We start from the raw sequence: 12095 nt of genomic DNA, 5'->3' as shown, positions 1-12095 counted from the left end.
ACAGTTCAAATTTCTTCTACTGTTGGTAGTCTTGATCCAGGGACGCTGTTCCTGGCTTGGGCATTTAAGCTCCCTTCCAGGGGCGCTCTTGCTCTAGCCTGGCCAGCGGAGTATGCTCCACGGGCTGGTGGAGCTCTCCAACACTTCCCAGTTTTAGTGGGTCCTGTGGTCCGGGTGTTGGGGTAGGGAGTCTAGGTCAGTGTCTGGGGATTCCCTCCAGCTCTGGTCTCCCTTGAGGGATACACTGTCCCCTGTGGGGTACTCACCCTGGAGCTAGTTGTTTCTGTGTGGTGTAGGTCATCAGTTGCTGTTGCAATCCGAGTTCAGTTGAGGTGGTTGCGGGCTGGGCTGGGCTGGGCTGTGTGATTCTTTTCTGTCTCTGCCTCTATCGAAGCTGTCAGGTCCACAGTGTCCACGCCCAGGCGGCTTCTGCGCGGGTGATCTGCAGGCAGCCCCCTGTGCCTCTGGGACCCGGGCGGCCCCTGCTGGGTCATCGCGATCGGGAGGGTCTGGTGCCTCAGGCGGCTTCTGTGCGGGTGGTCTGCAGACAGCTCCCTTTGTCGCTCTGCCCGTGCCGGGCGGCTTTGGTGGGATGGAGCCTTTCTGCTCAGGTGGGGAGTGAGGGGTGGGGGTGGGATCCTCGTGGAGACTCCTGGCTGGTAGGTTTCTCTGTTTGTGGCGATCAGCTGGTCTGCAAACCGGTACCTCAAGCGGCTTCTGCGCGGGTGATCTGCAGGCGGCCCCCTGTGTCTCTGGGGCTCTGGCAGCCCCCACCGGGCTGGCTGGCGCACTGCCATGCAGCCAGTAAAGGTTGGGGAGGGGTCTTCACTCTTCTCTGTTCTGAAATTCTTTTTTTCCTCTCTTTTTTTTTGTTATTCTCCACCTCCTGTTTTTTTCTGAGTGTTCGTCTTTTTCTTGTTGTCTGTCTCTTGGGGAGATTAAGCGTTGGAACTCGAACTCTCTTTTTGGTTGGGGAGAGCTGTGGCATTTCCCTACTGCCCCATCGCCATCTTGGTCCCCCCTCCACTCCAATGGATTTAGTGCTTATATTCCCTTAGAATTCCACATATAGATATCTTAACATACAAAGAATTGATAGTGCTCTGATATGGGACCAAAGGTCTAGTCTATATAATGCAAGCTGGATCATACAAATTCCATCTAAAAGCCAGAAAGTTGCCCTCATGAATGCCTGTCTATGATAGCATTCTGGTCTTAGAATTGTAGCCTCTAGAACTGTAATAAATAAAATCTACCTCACTAACTTAGTTGAGGGCATTTTTATCATACCATATTAAAAAACTAATACATACAATAAACCAGATAAGAATATCTTAAACTACCCAAGGGAGCCCCTAGTCTTCATACTGAGTCTTGAAGTATTATCTTCAATTCTTCTTTATCCTCCAGGACATTAATGCAATCCCATTGTCTTCCATGCCCTTTCCTCCCATACTTTTCCAGTACTAACATCAATGTGTTGACTAGGGAAAATTCTTTGAACATTCTCTTCAAGTATACTTAGGCTACTACTGTGGATGACCAACTAACTGTGCCCCGTGTACCACCTGGCATGGAGTCCTCATTGCCTGTTGAATTCCAGGTAACCCAGCCCCTCAAGCCTCACTGTACTTCCGCTGTCACTGTATCAACTGAGTCTTCTCCAAGCTGATTTTGAATCATTAGTGTTGAAAAGTCTAGTGGGGAGGGGGGCACTTTGAGGAAGCATGACTGACCTTAGAACAGTCACATCTCTTTCAGATAGACATGGGGCTCTATAGAAAATACTTGCCCATTAGAAAAGTGCTATACTCACATCTTGGTCTTTGGGCTGTTTTGGGAAGGGCACAACTTCAGCTGCAAAGCCAAGATGAACCTCAAGTTAACTGTGAGAAGGAGCCTACTAGTCACACCTCTTTTTCTTTTCTTTTCTCTTCTTTTCTTTTTTTTCTGTTGTGGGGCTTGAACTCTGGGCTTGGGCACTGTCCCTGTGTTTTTCAGCTCAAGGAGAGCACTCTACCACTTGAGCCACAGTGTCACTTCCCATTTTCTAGTGGTTTATTGGAGATAAAAGTCTCACAGAGTTTCCTGCCCGGGCTGGCTTTGAACCGTGATCTTCAGATATCAGCCTCCTGAGCAGCTAGGAATACAGGTGGAAACCACCAGCACCCAGCCACACTTCTCTTTCTTGAAAGAAGAAAATCTCTCCTTGTCTTCATTTCTGTTTCATAGAGTGCTGTCAACATAGCAGCTATGCTGAAAAAAGAGGTTTGATATGAGCAATCTCCAGGAGGCCCCTAGCTCTTCTCTTATTTCTGTACATCATCCTCCTGCCCCCAACCTGGAAGTGCTCTCCAGGCTACCCTCAGCTGAAACCACAACCTTGGTCCACATTATCTGTGGGATGAGTTTACATTGGTTATTCTTGGGGAGTACGTAAATTCCATCTTTACGATTTGATTTCCCAGTTTAAACATGAGCTCATCTCTTCTGCACGAAACTGGTGTGAATGGCTTGTGATCTGAGGAAGGGTATGGGCTGGTTGGAGACACAAGCTTAAGGCATTACCTATCCAATGGGATCCCAAGATGTGATCATTTTCTCATTTACAAAGTAAATAAATGAAGATTTCAAAGGGAAGTACACATCCTTCCTGGAACAACCCAGCCCATAGGAAGGAACAACAATGGCTTACATCCTTGGGCTAGCTCTTCCTCTCCTGGGAAGAGTTTTCTGGGTCTAGAAGGAATTTAAGGCTCCAGACATTCTGCTCACCATGGCTGTACAGTCTGAGATTTGGGTCCTGAAGGAGCTGAAGGGAGGTCTAGGGAGGAGATCCTGGGCATAGCAGGAGGAGATCCTGGGACTAATCAGAGGAGAGGTGAAGAAAGAGAAGGAAACACACTTACCTGGTGAGGATTGCTGGTATCTATCCTCTTTGTCCAGCATGATACTTTTTCTCCAAGTGTTCTGTGAAGTAGCAGTTGGGAGAACAAGAGATTCTTCCTACTGGCTGACATTCTTGTGAGATAGTTGGGATTTTGTTAATCAGGACTTTGTGACAAAACATCTGAGACAAATGGCTCAAAGGAAGAAGGATTTGCTTTTGCTCTTGGTTTTCAGAGCTTGCCCTCCATAGTTGCGTGGTTGCATTGCTGTGAACCTGAGGTGAGGCAAATCAGCCTGGTAGAAGCAAAGCTGCTACCCTGTCAATGACTGGCTTCATCGGCTGGGCACCAAGTGTTCATTACAGGTTTCTTTTACAAGGACACTTCATATCCAAACTGTAAGAAGCATTCTTTCCTGAAAAGATGATAAGCCAGAATCAGGAGCCAGGTCATTTGATTTATTTAGTGGAACTGGACTTGGGGGCCGGGGGGAAGAGTTGAAAACACAGTGTCTTTATAAACTACAAAAGTCCTTACATCTTCTGTGTGGTTTACTGTGTAAACTGCTACTGCCTTTCACTATTTTCTACCTTGCAAAACTTCTTAAGAATTTTCTAGTTTGAACTTCCATTAGTATAGATGAAGACAGCGAAAGTTAGGGAAGAAAACTCACAGTGTGGTGGTTCTCACGTCATTATCCTTCAAGTCATCTCTGTGGCCACCCCTGGCAGAATGAAGTGCTTGAGTCTATCTCTGTTTTACCACTCACCCGCATAAATACTGACATCGATAGCAGTCATCACATCTGTCCTGCATGAATAAAGGTCAACCACAGACAACCTTAGCATTAGAGCTGAGCACATTTAACATAGTTATTTTGAATATAAGAGTCTAATAAAAATCCCACAGGAAGAGGAGAAAGGAGAGAAGACAGTCATAGAACAGAAATGCAAGGAGCAATTGGTGGCAACTTGGAGAAAAGCATCCTTTCTGAAAATTACTCATGGCTTTCTTCATTACATAGGAGACTGTGGTTTTTAATATATGAAATCCAGCTGGTAGCTGGGATGGTATACAAAACTGTGTATACTAAAACCCAGCCATGGTCTCAGCGAGTGTCTAAACATCCTGTAACTGTTAAAAGGCTGAAATCTAGAGTGTCTGTACTAGTAACATTAATTCCTGAACTTCTATGTAGAATATGATTCATGGCTGCCCCCAGCAAATTCCTATAGAAAGATAAAACACTAGATTTAACCATCTACTACACTAAGTCAAACTGCAGCATCTTCATAAACCCAATGCAGTTTGATACCTTTTCGCTAGGATGTTATTTAAAATAATGTATGTATATCTCAATGTGAATGTGACTCTCTCATAGGACTTTTATGATGTCTACTAAACCTCTAGGGATAACAAGAGCAGTGTCCTGGGATTGTTCAGCCAGGGTGTACATGAACTGCATCCCAAAGTCATACGTTCTTTGAGATAAATTTGATAATCTCTCAACTCTGCCCATCTAGCTAGATTTTTTCTGGTATTTTCCCCTGGAGTTTATATTTAGATTTTTATCACTATGAGAGGCCTTTTGCTCAACATTATTTTCTAAAAGCTTATCTATTTTTTAGACTGCACACTTCTCCTTTCTAAATATAAATTTTCTTTATTATTTAACATGCCTTTAACAGACACATACACATCATCTGCCCCAACGAGATCCTAGCATTAACCTATAGGAAATGTCTCTACGAATCTTAACCCCTGGATCACCAGAGGAAACTTAGTAATCCACATCACCAAATCTCATAGAGATTTTGGCAGTCCTTGGCATGTAGAGACCAGTGAAACCTACTAAGACCATGGCTTTTAGGATCAGAAAAAAATAGCATGTCTCAAACTCTAACACTGGTACTCTCTTGATATGTGGACATGGATGTGAATGTAGATTCCCTGAGCCCAACAGACATTTGCAAAATTGGAAAATTACTTAGCTGCTATCCAGTCTCTAAAATAACTTGCTGATGGAGCTACCTTTGTGAGAAGAGTGCATAAGAAGTGTAAAGGGCCAGGCTCATCACTGGCCCTGCCTTGTCCTTTAGTGTCATCTGTTCAGCTACGGATTGTCCAAATGGATGGTCTCAAAGGCTTCCCATTGGGTTAAAAACACTTTCACAAAGAGAAGGTTCTAGAAGAGGTATTATAACAAGACATAGTTTTTCAGTACTTATCCATAACACAACTACTGACTCAGTTTCCCACAGCCCCGTTGACTACCAGTAATTCATCTCTTCCAGAATGGATGTCCAAACAGTTCACTTTCATGAATGGTCAGTCTTGGAATTATCCCTATATTTATCACTGTAATATGACAATCCACAGAGATATTAAACATTTATAAATTGACTCACATTCCTATACTTCTTTGATAAAATAATTTTATATAATTTTAGGCATGGAAATCTAAGATTAAAACTATAAAAGGGAAAAATAAGTAGCTTAAAAAATCTAAGGTGATTACTGTTAGGACTGAGCATAAATGTAATTCTTTATTTCTGCTCTCCTACTCTTCTTTTTTTCCTCTCCTTCCCTTCCTTCCATATTTATTCAGCCAGACACTCAAACAGCAATTGTTTGCAAGAAACTTCTGTGCTACAATTATCCAGGACACACAGATGTGCAAGACCCACTAACTTGCATAGAAGGCAGTCAAGGTCAATCGTGAGAAGAAACTGGAGAGTCAAAATGCCTGTTGGGATTGTTGAAGTCTATCTAAGCCTGAGAACCTAATAGAGGCAAAGGAAAGGTAAAGTAAGAAAGACTTTGGCCAAAGGAGTCCCAAAAGCTGTGTAAGAATTTGTGAGACCAAAACAGGTATTTTTAGGTAGAGACATCAGAAAACACATGCATAGAAGATCATGACGTACTCCAGGAAGCTATTATTATTCAAAGTGAAACACAATTGGCTATAATATATGCCATGTCTGAACAAATAAAAGGTACTCATTAATCAGGGGAAAAAAACATCATTTTCTTACTATTAAACTCTGATTTTTTTCTTTAGTAGTTATAAAGAGCACACAAAAATATGGTAATGTTCTCTAGATCAATTTTGATGCAGATTTTTCCTGATTATAATTTATAGCCTTTTAAAAGTCCTGAGTAGCAAGCATGTCCTCAGTCTGAAACAGCTTGATTGGATAGATAATCTATCAGCTTAAATAAGGGAAATCAGTCCACGAGGCCTGGGGCTTTTGAGGAAGGCTCTCTGTAAAAGTGTCTGTAAGATTTGATCCTTGATTAATTAAGATGAAAGTATTTGTCCAAAGGGACTCTCACTGCTGGGTTTGCTGACCACCAAGACTCACCGCAGCCTTTGAGTTTTGGACTGGTCAAGTTGCAGACAGACTCAGGGTGAGTGAGCCTGGATTGGATAGAACCAACAAGGGACAGTTTGTATGAATTCTCTCTTATGTTGTCAGTAAGGGAGTTCATGGAGCCGGTCCACTTGGGCTCTTTTTCCTTCTAGGTTCCAGGTATAAGAAATGACCTGTTTCCACCAATGCTTACAGCTCATATTGCAGGTGTTGTGCCATCTAGAGAAAACAGATTCAACTTTTCTTTTTCTTTTTAAAAGCTTGCTTTCTCATATATTCCAAAGAAAAACATATGCCTATATGTACAATCAGAGTTAGGAAGGACAGAATGTTTATATGCCTCCACCCACCTGAATTTTGTGTTGAAATCCTATTAGCCAGGTGATGGTATTAGGAGAAGGAACTTTTTGCAGGTGAATGGCAATACTGCCTTAAGGAAAAAAATAAATAAGAAGACCCAGGAGGTATTTCTTGTCCCTTACAGTATGAGTGATTACAATACTATGACGGTATTCTCTGAGGAAATGAGCTCTCCCTCGATGGATGTGGGATCTTCACTTACTCTTGGATTGCCGCCCTCCAGACCATAATGATATTTTTTGTTGTTTATATGCCACTTCATATATGGTATTTTTTGTTATTACCGCTTGGTGCCCTATAACAGAAACTAAAAGGACACCTGGAGTAAAATGCTCTTGATCTGAGTTCTAGTTCCATTTCCTTGAAGGTGAGTAAAGTTAGGCAATAACATAAATGTTGGCTTTGTACATGATGACAAATCTAATGTGTTTCACTTTCTTATTCTTTCACTTGCAGATGATACAGACACGTGGGTGAACACACACACTCATACACGGCAGTATTAGGAATTAAACTCAGGGCCTTCTACTTGACAGGCAAGTGCTCTACCACTTGAGCCATGTCATCTGTTGTTTTGCTTTTTGGAGTTTGCTTAACAGACAGAGTCTCATGCTTTTGCCTAGGCTGGCTGAGGACTACGCTCTTCCTACCTTTGCCTTCTGAGTAGCTTACCACACTCAATGGGAGATGGTATGTCCTAATTTGTGCACCTCTGGTGATATTTGCATAGGATAACACACACACACACACACACACACAAGAGATAGGATAATGATTTACTATTCTTCCTTGGTATCTAGTTTTTACTGTATCTAAATTTGTTTCCTATGAATCCTAGGAAACTTGCTCAGAGAAGGCAAATAATATAAAGAGGAGCAGTGACCACGTGACTGGGTCTGAGGAGATCAGCTTTCAGGATGGGAATCCTTTGGGCTCTTCATCCAATAGGCTTTTTTTTTTTTTTTTTTTTTGGTCCAGTCGTGGGGCCTGAACTCTGGGCCTGGGTGCTGTCCCTCAGCTCTTCATCTCAAGGCTAGCACTTTACCACTTGAGCCACAGTGCCACTTCTGGCTTTTTTCTTTTTGCTTATGTGGTGCTGAGGAATCGAACCCAGGGCCTCAGGCATGCCAGGCAAGTGCTCTACCACTGAGCCACCTTCCCAGCCCATCCATCCAATAGGCTTTTTTAAGGCAAATGTAAAGAGTGTGCTGGTCCGAATGAGGCCAGGCCTGGGGCAGGAGGTCACCTCAGGTGTCCCCAAGCCTAACAGCTCAGTTCCGTAGGAGAGAGCCTATGGAAACTGGTATGGGCTGCCAGGAGGTGTTGCAATATTATTTTAGAGGATTCATCTGCTTAGTATTATGCTTCCCTTTATTTAACCCTCAGAGGTTTTTGGACTCTGTCTAGTGTGAAAATTTTTTTCTGTTTAGAAAGAGTTCCGCTCATTACTTTAGCAGACTGCGCATGGGGAGAACTTGTTTATCCTGCTAAATGAGTCATCGATAGCCTGCTATACTAAGCCATGGAGTGGTAGACTTGGAAAAGATCTCAGGCTCCTCCGGTTCAGCCTCCTCCGTGGTACCAGGGAGGGCAAGGAAAGCTCTCAGGGGGAAAAGGGCTGGCACAAAATGACCGGCAATGGGGCTGGCTCTGAAGTACAGGCCTCCCGATTCCAAAGCTTGTGTTTATTCTACAAAATGCCGCAGCCACCTGGGGAACTCTGGTGAGAGGCGGAGGAAAGAGGCCCATGCTAGGTACCCTCCACACTGTGTTCTGATTCAATTTCTCAACATCTCTGGAAATAATTCATGTGAAAGGAGAAAAATACGGGGCTCAGTCATGTAGAAAACCATCCCATCATTCATCCTACATAAAAATGTATTTGTAAACTGGGCACCGGTGGCTCACAACTATAATCCTAGCTGCTCAGGAGGCTGAGATCTAAGGATTGAGGTTTGGAAAATTCATGAAAGGGAAGTTTGTGACACTCTTCTCTCCAGTCATCCACCAAAAAAATGGAAGTGGCACTGTGGCTCAAAGAGGGAGAGTCCTAGCCCTGATTGCCCAAGCCTGAATTCAAGCTCCATGACTGACCCCAAGATCCAGGCTTGAATTCAAGCTCCATGACTGTTCATTTATATGTAGCTGCTGTGCCAGGTATACTGCAGTATGGATGTGAACAAGACCGACACTCAAGCTAGTCCTTATCATGTTCAGCTTTCAGTCTAGTGTGTCCACACTGTATGCTCATCACATGACTCAATGCTTCAGATGCCTCGGGGTCTGCTTCGAAGCTGGAAGACAGGGAGCTAGGTTCCACTCTCTTCCCACATTAACTCCCTCTCCTGTGAACCATACAGATCTTATTTTGTCTCCTGGTGGAGACTTTAAGCTTTCATTTGAAGACAAGATCTCATGTATATACTAAACTTCCTCATACTTCCTTTGTTTATTATAGAGGAAACATACAGGTTTAAGTACAAAAACTCAACTCCAATGGTCTTAAGAACACAAACAATAAACATTTCTTGGAGACAGATCTTGAAATATTCCAGACTTTAGATGATAGAGTTGTCCTCCTGTGCTTAGCCGTAAGTAAATCTGCACTCAAGACCTTAAATGAGGGCCTCGGAGTTTGCTCTCCCTTCCTTTCTCCCTTGTACTCCTCATTCTGCTTATCTTTACATGGCTTGATGAGGGTTGTCAGCCTCTTGTTGTTGGTGGTCGCAGATCAGCAGAAAGGCTCATGTTTACCCAGTAATTGCAAGTCAGAGCACTGTTGGGTCTGTCTGAGTCCCTCCCTGACTTATCTTGAGCAAGTCACCAGTGGGAAGTGAGAATACTCTTGCTGTCCAGCCAGGGTTCAGGTGCCAGCCCCTGGCACACGGACAATGCACTATGATTAATAGTCCCACCGGGATGAAAAAGAATGAAAGAACAGTCTAGAAAAGCAGGATAAGAAGCTTCACATAGATACAAAGATGAAATGTATACCCTTTCTTCCTCTTTCAATTGGCATGAATGAAGTCGTTGATAATAGCTGTGGTGTGAGTAGAGTTTGTCTTCTTTGGAGCTCATGAGGAACGTAATCCATATTATGAGATATGAAAAACGTGGGAGCATTTAGAAATTTTAAGAGGAGATTAGAGTTTAACCTTATGATTAATGAATTAAAGGATTAATGGGTTAGTGGGATAGTCTAAGAACTGGTCTACTATAAGAACTAATTTGTCCAGGTCTTCTGAGCACTGCCTGCCTCTTGCTGTGTGGTACCCTGCAAGACCTCAGGACTCAAAGGGAAGAAAGGTCATTGGCAGCTATATCCTCTTAACCTTGAAAGAGGACCATGAACCCAGTCTGTGGTATTACGTTGTTAGCAACACTAAACAAAGATACTTGTATTCTATTTACTGTGCACTTTTTTCAATATTAGTGAAGTATTAAGATAATCCTAAGCAGGAAGTTGCAACTCAAACCACTGGTCTCAAAACAAAAGGCAAAAAGCATCAACATGGAACATAAAATCCAACCTATGGATTCTCCAATGCTTCAGGAAGACAAGAGAAGAGGAGAGATTCATTCTCATCATCTCATGTTGCCACAGCGTAAGAAATATTTGTCCAACGCTAAAGTCTGAGTTCAGTTTTTCAAAGGTATTTTTGTTCAGTAGACATTCATGTACTTTTCTCAATCCAGGAGATAATCTTTTGCCCCAGATGGCTTTTCATCAGACCTTTGTGAAAATTAAACACTCCGAGTCACCACTTTTTCAGGATGCTATTCAACTGAGAAGACCCTGCCACAGATTCTTGGAAAGTGTTGAGGAAATAGATATGTCTGTTCTGAGGACCAAATGATTGCTACGTTGATACAGGTTTTTTTTTAATTTGAGTCCCACAGATTTATCTACAATCATCTTCCTTTCAGAGGGCTCATTCCCTTCCTGCATCAAGGACAGGATGGTGACCTTGAGAACCAGTGGTAAGTAAGATCGATTTAGTTGCTTTCACTCTAAAGTTTCTGGTAGAAAAGTTTGACACTGATCACAGTAGCACTGACTATGTGGTTGTTAAGTGACAATATTGTTTTCTAAGTGGAGCTCTTGGGAATTGGTCTTATTTGGTAATAAAATTTTGTAATTCCCAAATAGTTTCCCTCGGTTTTTCTTTAAAAAATATACCTCTTTTTGAGGAATATTTTGAACTATCTATCACTCTGAGTGACGAGCTTTTAAGACCCATAGCTTTTCACAAAGAGCCATCTTCTTCAATCTATAAGAAGTAACTGATGACTCAAAGCTCTCTTAGAGTTCTTTCCTCCGTAGTTTCTTTTCATGATCTGCACTTAGGACTTGTTCTCCCTCCCTCTTTGTAAGAGGGCTCCCCAAAGCAAAAGTTGGTATTTCCTTCCTTCAGAGAAGGAAGACTTAATACTGCACTGCTAATTCTTCCACCTGCATGAGGCTGTACAAGTTGCAATTGGGATTGAAAAGTTCATCCAAATGGCTGAGATTCTTTGCCCAACCCTGGTGAGAAGCGAGGTAATTAATGTTCTTACATTTGTGATACCCTCGCACACATATTATCTCATGTGATTTTCACAGTAACCCTACAAACAGGCAGTCTTATTATTGTGCCTCAGAGAGGTAACAAAGTACCACCTGGGTCAGCTGAGGTAGAGTTGTTGAGTTTCAGTGGCTAGAAAAGACGGGAAATAACCAGAGGCAGAGTCCAGCTCTTAGCAACCTATTGCGAAAGTTTTGCTGGCACTGTCTAGGAGCCCCAGGACTCAGTACCGCACAAGTGAATTAGGATCTGTAACTCTAGGCTACCTGATTCACAGGTTTAAATGTGTTCTGAGGAAACACAAAAGCCATTCATTTCCTACTGACTAACATCCAAGTTAATTTCAAAGACGGTTGAATATCAAAGGTCTAGATTTAGCAACACCGAAAGTCAAAACAAACCAACTGCCACATAAACTCTGCCTTCGGCTTTCAACAAGGTGGTAGTAATAAGCCTGGATGTTGTATAGGAAAGGACTCAGTGGTACCTGACATGGGGCGGGGGTAAACTTGATGTTTGTAATTTAGGTATGGTTTACAGGTCATCTGTCAACTTTCTAACACCCAGTGATACTCTTGAGCTCTCTTCCTGCAACTATTAGTCCTCTCTCTCTACTCTTCTTTCTCAGCCTCTCTGTCTTACTGTCTCTTCTCTCTCTCTCTCCCTCCCTCCATCTAACTGATATGTATTTGGAGTCTGTTGTTTCTAGCTATTTTTGTGATACCATCAGATCAGTGAGCAATTGAACACTGTCTGGGGGGCCTGGCCATCTAAGCCCTGAGCTTTCATTCATGTGTTTATCATCTCTCTGACTCCCCTTCTGCCTTCCCGAGCCCCCACAGGAAGCTTCTTCTAATAATTATCAGCCATCTATCATCATTACTTCACTGTAAATCTCTCTGGTATTT

This window comes from Dipodomys ordii, unplaced genomic scaffold (assembly GCF_000151885.1).
Source record: "Dipodomys ordii isolate 6190 unplaced genomic scaffold, Dord_2.0 Scaffold20, whole genome shotgun sequence".
Taxonomy (NCBI): domain Eukaryota; kingdom Metazoa; phylum Chordata; class Mammalia; order Rodentia; family Heteromyidae; genus Dipodomys; species Dipodomys ordii.
This window is presented reverse-complemented; position numbering follows the sequence as displayed.